Source organism: Ptychodera flava (genome assembly GCF_041260155.1).
Source record: "Ptychodera flava strain L36383 chromosome 23 unlocalized genomic scaffold, AS_Pfla_20210202 Scaffold_23__1_contigs__length_28996876_pilon, whole genome shotgun sequence".
Taxonomy (NCBI): Eukaryota; Metazoa; Hemichordata; class Enteropneusta; family Ptychoderidae; genus Ptychodera; species Ptychodera flava.
Genome location: NW_027248277.1, coordinates 11,672,494 through 11,679,799, shown reverse-complemented (window position 1 = coordinate 11,679,799; position 7,306 = coordinate 11,672,494). Strand labels below are relative to the sequence as shown.

Genomic DNA, 7,306 nt, shown 5'->3' with positions numbered 1-7,306 from the left:
AGTCTTTTTCACTTATATATGATTCCTTTACAACGCTCATATGCATCAAGAAAAATAAACACAATAAGTTTGTATAAACATTATATTTAGGCATAGGTATGATTTTGTTAGTTTAAAAATATCTTGTGATATCGGGCCAGATTTGCTTCGTAATTAATCAATATGAGCTGAGTTGAGTTCAGGCCGAGATGGACTGTGGGCCGACTTTGGACTCAATCAAGTCTTGACTGGCAGTGCTTGACTGTCTGCATTGATGGCCAGTCGGTCGCTCGAAGGGAAAAGATCAAACGAGTTGTAACTATGGAAACGATAAATTGTCGTAAGGGGGCATACACAGAGTACATGATCGACAGGTGGCAATAACCTCACATAAAAACTCGCCGCCAATAGCGATGAACAATAAATAGAACTGCCAATTGCAAATCGCCTCTAATAACCATATTTGGTCCCTTAACAACCAATCAAATTATGATGTCACTCTTACCCAATGAAAATATTTTGTCATATCTTTAAATTATGGGGTTTTCATGTATTTAAATGTTTGGTAAAATCATACCGTTTTATTCGGAATCAAACTTGTAACTCCGTCCGGACAAGATGAGGTATGTAAACGAAATATCGTCAAAACGAATATACTTCAATCCAACTGAGCAAATACCACCGAAGGTTCTATTGACCCGTTTGATTTAAAGCAGACTAGAGCAATAGTTAAGTTTAAGTATATATTTGAAAGAAGAGTTCATAACAATATCCGGCGTTATATTTTTCAGATTCATTTGACACAAGTCCTGGTTAGTCCTCACATGTATATTTTAATTAGGTTCGCCTTAAAAATTGACTTCTTTTATTTACCTTTCAGATCAAACATATCACTACTGGTCGTCACCATCTTCTTGTACCTAAACTTTGACGGAACAGATGGTGAGATATATTTTACGATAATTTGTGATTGAAAATGACAGCGAAGAAAAGCTGCATTCTTCGAGATCATAGCGTCACGCGCTCAACGTCCAAAGAAAGAAACAACATTGATCAAAATATTCTTCTCGCTGAACGGGCATCTGGAAGAGAGCCTAGTGAGAGTGAACAGTTAGTGTTGATACTGTTAGTACACATAATAGGTTGCTTGAAAAATTGTGGTCTCAGGATATAATTGCACTTAATTTAACAACTTGGTTTATTATACCGAGGAGAACTCTCAAGAAAACGGGCACAAACGCTAGGTGCAAGCAATCAGAAAACGGAAGCTTCCCGAAAGGAAATGTTTATCATAATTCAAATCTATTATGATCAAGTTGCTTCGTGGCTCGTTGGTATAAGTAACTGTATTTGTCCCTGAATTTTACTTCTAATCTCGTTTAGTTTTTTCAGTTTAAATTTGGTTTTGGTTTTTTAATGACATGCAAACATATCTTTAAAAATCCTTTCTTGAAAGTGAAAAAATAGTAATTTTCTCTCCATTTCGTCCTATTTTGTCAGGTCAATGTACAAAGCCAACTCTTACTGAAGGTTACAGTGGAGTACGAGTACCCCCGAACCCGCTGGTGACATCCCTGCTGACACCACCGTCACCTTTGAGTGCGCGACTGGGTACACAATTTCTGGTACTCCTGATGTAGATTGTACAGGGACAACATTAGGAACAATGCCGACATGTACACGTAAGTAAATGCACATGTATACTTGGTTCAAGTCTGTGATTTGTGAATGTTTGAGTGGGGTGAACGCGATGATTTGTGTTCTGTTTTCATGAGAAACGCGTAAGTGGGGTGAACGCAATGAGAGGGGTGAACGCTATACAGGGGAGTTTCTCCGGAATCCGGCAGAAACTAACTCACTACTGCGCAGACTCAAAGGTAACGAGTTCAATTAATCGCAAGGAAAACCTGGCCTTGGCTGCTAAATTTCATATATGTTTGTATGAAATAGGAGAAACACAAGAAAAACTATTACATTTTTTAGAAATTCACTGACTTGAACCAAGTCTAATGCATATCGTGAAGTATATTCAAAATCAAGCCCATCTTTCAACGTCGAGTCAACAAATAAGAAAGCGACGAGACTAGCAAACTGTATTTTATGTAAACCCAGAAGTTATGACGCCATCAAAAGCAGATTAAAGTATTCGTTTTGTTAATCACTTTTCGAAACCCTACAACGGCAAAATACCACTTATAGGCCTTAGAGGGATAGTATAGCCGTAGTGTTCGTGCTTGTCTGCAGGGGATCATGAATGTTGTTTCATACATAATCTAAAAAGTGCTGTCCCACTCAATAAAAACATGTTGAAAACGTCGTAATTCAGCTTGTCGTGTAACTTGAACTGTGTTAGTTTTACTCCAAATTTAAATTTACTCAAAAATAACAACGATTTAGTCTGTACATGTACAAGCTAAGTTTCAAAGGTGAATGCTTTGTAAACTCAACATACTTTAAGAAGTATAATAGGAACTATGGGCCAGCTATAAAACAAAAAAAAAATGGAAAAAAAATCATCAACGGCCCTTCTAAAGGCTCAACAGGTATACACTCGTTGATATTCATTTATTTCTACAGCGAATGACTGTACTGATCTGGTGACGCGCCGACGAACGGTCAGAAGGTTGGAACTGACTACTCGCATGGAATCAACGGTGACTTATACTTGTGACACCTGGTTACACATTGAGTGGTCCTGGTGTACTGACTTGTACAACTGGTTCATGGGATAACCCCGTCCCGACATGCAAAGGCAAGAGTCTATAAAGATTTAATCTGCAACATTAAACTTTCTGCTCAATACTTAATACCACGTATGATAGTGTGAATCGCCTTCGTCTTTTTCAGACCGGGAATAAGGCACTGATCTTAAGGATTGATATCAACAATTTTTAGTTGTAGGATTTGCATCACATGTCCAAACTATAAAAAACTACCTTTTCAACTTCAGACTTACCAACCAGTAAGAATTGTCTGTCTTAAAATTCGCGAGATGGCCGTTGTATAGAAACTGACCTTTTTTCTGAACAATTCATACAATTTTTTCTGCTGATATATCAGCACTTTTATGGCATATGGTTATTTAAATAATTCTTTTTGATCTCCAGCCGACTGTACTAACCCTGGTGCAGCACCCGCTAATGGCACTAAAACCGGTGATGATTACACACACGGAGCTAGTGTCACCTACGCTTGTGACGAAGGCTTCACTTTGAGTGGACCTGGAACCCTAACATGCAACGATGGCAGTTGGGATAACGCAGTACCAACTTGTTCAGGTTTGTGCAGCTCGTATTATTCTGTTAATTTAGTACATAATATTGCCTTCAATTTGGTACAAACACTAGTGTTGCACACCGTTCTTCATTGTAATCCGATGTAACACACAAACTGCCTGTCTTGTATGATACATAAAACACGGTTGTGAAAACATGGTAAAACGCATGTCATTATTAATTTATTGCATATTACTAGTAATTTTATAGGCACAATATTTTACAAAGCATTTCAATTTGTACACGAAATTATGTCGTTGTATGTAATCTGGTTTTCGGCAAGAAGTATACAAATCACCAGTAGGGTGATACAAGTGATGTAAGCTTATGAAACTGCTCTGTTTGCTATTATTTCTGATGTATTTGTCAGTCTCTAAGATGCAAATGCTGCATCGATGTAAAACGTGTTAAATTGTCTAGTGGTATAAAGGTGTACACAGCAGACATAAGGTTATTCTAAAATACAGTATTGTCAAACATTATTTTTTTTTAACACTGAGAATTGGGGAAGCGTTCATCGAAAATAGTATTTCACACTATGTCTTTCAAATTCAAACACGCTTACTGGAAAAGAAATAGAAAATAATCTATGTTTCTTGAACAACATTAAATTTCTACCTTCAGTTAAGAAGCGTCTAAACTATCATGCCTAGCTTTGCCCGTAGATTTCGATAAGCTTGATACAAACAGAGTTTGTAATAACCATTGTATTAGCATACCATTATACAACTGTGCAGTCGACGTCCATTACAACTGGCATGGCTTAGTTGTCCCTGAGATATGGAAACACAACACCTGGCAGCTATATGTTACTGTTTACCTCCAGCATAAACTGGAAAAAGTCTGACCGCAGTCTTACTCGCATCTTTCCCTTAATTTACATAATTAGCAGAATTCTTTGTATGAAATGGTGGCATAAACAGTTTTATTGCATCTCTTATGATGAAAGCATTTTGTGTATCTCACTTACCGATTATGTATTTGTTTTTCAGCCGGGAGTGACACAACTACACCTGACCCAGGTAAGGACGATTCATTTTTTTAATATTTTGACAAACTCAACAGCAAATCATATTATAATGATATATGTTGTATGTCGGACGATAAAAGAGAAAAGAAGCTTTCAGAATATGATGGCCGGAAAATGTTAATCGGAGCGCACAACCTGCAGCGAAAGATATATTTCTGTCTAGTAATGATTGAATTCATCTAAAATTGGGTCTTTACATTTTAGGTGATAGTGGCGTCGGAGGTAGAATGCCAAGTCTGTTGGTAACACTGATGTCCATATTAATCATGACCCTACTGACTTACTAGGTGGTAGGAGGTAAGTATTTCTATTGTCTTGATTTTTGAGACATTCTCATTAGAGCAATTTCTATAAACATGCGATGTGGCAAGAACATAATCTACGATGTGACAGTTGCAGGTGTACTATAAAGCCACGTATTACTATTATTGACGCTTGTTTTGTTCAAGATAAACATTTTGCTGAACTACCCTCCTCAACATTGATTTAAGATGTTTCTGTTTTGTTATTGCTTACAGTTTTGCTCTGCAGTACACCCGAAAAATATGATTCTCACAAGATCAAACAAAAATACTCATAATGATATGCGAGGGACGAGTGGAGCATAGATGTACTGCAAAGTATTTATAATTATCGCTGTGATATGATTGACATTTCATGGGGACTTTTTATAACGAGGTGTAGCGTTTCTTGAAAGAAACGCGCAGAAACACTCATGGCACAAAGCATGTAATAATCACATTCGTTGGTCATTTACAACATGTTATCATGAAAGCTGGTGTTGATCTATGACAGTGCTATGGATGACGTAAAACAAAGATTCGTTATGATTGTTATGAATTCGTTGTTTGACGAAAGACTCCGTACTTGAGATTCACACAGGCAGATGTTTAGAATCTAAACAAAGCGTCGACTGAGTATTTAGCTGATATGTGCACAACATAATACAACAGGCAGTCTCTCTCCTGGTTGGCGTAAACAAGGTTAAAGCTTGTGACACCGCCTTTCGCTTTGTCGACAACGTAGCTTTTGGAATATATTAAAGTCGTGTAGTGAATGATTTCGATCATGTTGATGAATTTTTACTATTGGAGCCATGTATGTTTACTGTGCCTCCATGGTGTGCCATCGTGGCAATAAATTGTAATTTAGCCTAAGTCGGGAGTGCGTCATCTCGAATATTTTAATGAACTTGAACAACCGATATTGTGCATAATTCATTTATTGTACTTACAATCTAAGAAATACTCTCAGCAATAAAAACATTAAATCACAAAATCTGTTGAAAACATGTGTGCTGACTTTTTTTATTGGTAGATTGATTGCAGACAGCTAGGCAATGCCTTTTAGCTTGACTATAACATCTGCTTTGGGGCAAAGTGAGTCTTTGGAAAGATAATCTGAACATTATGCTAAACATTGGAAATCTTTCAAGTGAGTTGTTATTAGTATTTGTCACTTGTCGCGGAAACGGGTATAAGTAAGACAGCCCCCTTCTCTGTCTCTGTCTCTGTTTCTCTGTCTGTCTCTCTCTCTCTCTCCCTCCCACACACACACATTTTCTATTTGGCTATCGGATTTTATATGCATTATCCTTGAGGGCGATATACCTATACTATTGCTACTTTCAGCCATCTTGGAAGCTGGTCTGTCACTGTGTTAACTTTTGTATATGGTTAGAGGAAGACGAAATGGTTGATCAAGTTTTATGTACTGTGTACATCATGGAAATATTGTCCAACTTTATATTATTTTCGGATGCGGTTCATTAACATTATTGATCTTTCATCTTTGCTGATCAAATGAGCAGAAACGATTAGCGACCTAGTATTTTTATGCTTGGAAAACAAGATGAACTCACAAATTGGCATATATTTGATTTTTTTTCTTGTGTAATAGATGAACAGTTTGTCCTTTTTGTAAAATCGAAATGTTTCTTCACTCACGCTCTGAAAATTGAATGGGCAGCAGGGTCTAGCAAAATGACGGAAAGTGTTTAATTTTGAAAAGTAAAATCGGTTTTTGAAATAATTATTTGTAAAAAATATGCAAACTGTTTCTTCTGGCTCTGGTTTTTCTAAGTAGTTTAATTTCGCTTCCTATCGAATTTTGAGACACATATTCAAGCAAGGAGCAAAAGAAAACATTATGTTATGTTCTCGATTACCCTGGTGGAAATAGGGAAACTCGCATCGAAGGCTGATTATTTTTGTAACCTTTTTAAAGTCAAAAGTATTGACAACTACAGTTACCTTAAATCATGACAAGTTTTAAGCTTTTCCGATAGGTGGCGCTACTCTATGCCATGGAATTGATCGGATTTGATGGCCATGTCTACAGTATTTTGTTGACTCGTTACTTCAAGGTCATCCCTCTTCCTTTAACATGTTCACACAGGACCTGTATCACTTTTTACATGTCTCAAGTGTGTCAAGTACTTAGAGTTCTACATAAAGCGCACTGTTATTTGGCTTCCGTTTGGGGTCGTCATCGTCGGTAACTCTAACTCTCTCTCTCTCTCTCTCTCTCTCTCTCTCTCTCTCTCTCTCTCTCTCTCTCTCTCTCTCTCTCTCTCTCTCTCTGAGGTTTCCTTATTTAGGCAGCTTTCAAGGGAGGCATCCATACTTTAGGAGTGGGAAACACGTGAAATCGGAAAAAGGAATTTATGGTGATGCTTAAGATAGGGTTATGTGAATGTAATACGAGGATTAATATTTGCTGGCTTGTAAATACTAGAGAAGAAAGTATAACGACTTAGAAACCAAGCCAGTGACTTTACAATGTGACTTAACATAATCTACGGTACTCTTGCTCCAAGTCTGTCACCATTTAAGTGTAAAAAGATAAAATTGAGGAAATAAACTGTAGCCGACTATCACGTTACTATCCGATCGAGGGGTTAACGCGATGGCCAGCCAATAACTGCTGACGAGAAAAGCCAAGCGACTAAGAGTGCAGAGGGAAGGCAAACGCCTGGGGCCAGTCTAAATCTATGGCGCCAACGGCAAAGGGCAATCACGAA

The 7,306-nt window shown here is 37.5% G+C and overlaps 2 long non-coding RNA genes across 2 annotated transcripts; both read left to right on the top strand.

Annotated features, from left to right (window-relative positions):
• The first annotated feature begins 857 nt into the window (after positions 1–857).
• LOC139124366 (uncharacterized) lies at positions 858–3,251 on the top strand. Its single transcript, XR_011549914.1, has 4 exons — positions 858–921; positions 1,480–1,661; positions 2,557–2,731; positions 3,087–3,251. It is a non-coding gene; the product is annotated as an uncharacterized lncRNA (long non-coding RNA).
• A 987-nt stretch (positions 3,252–4,238) lies between these two features.
• Positions 4,239–5,347, top strand: LOC139124123 (uncharacterized). The gene is made up of 3 exons (XR_011549865.1): positions 4,239–4,276; positions 4,489–4,581; positions 4,803–5,347. It is a non-coding gene; the product is annotated as an uncharacterized lncRNA (long non-coding RNA).
• Positions 5,348–7,306: the final 1,959 nt, after the last annotated feature.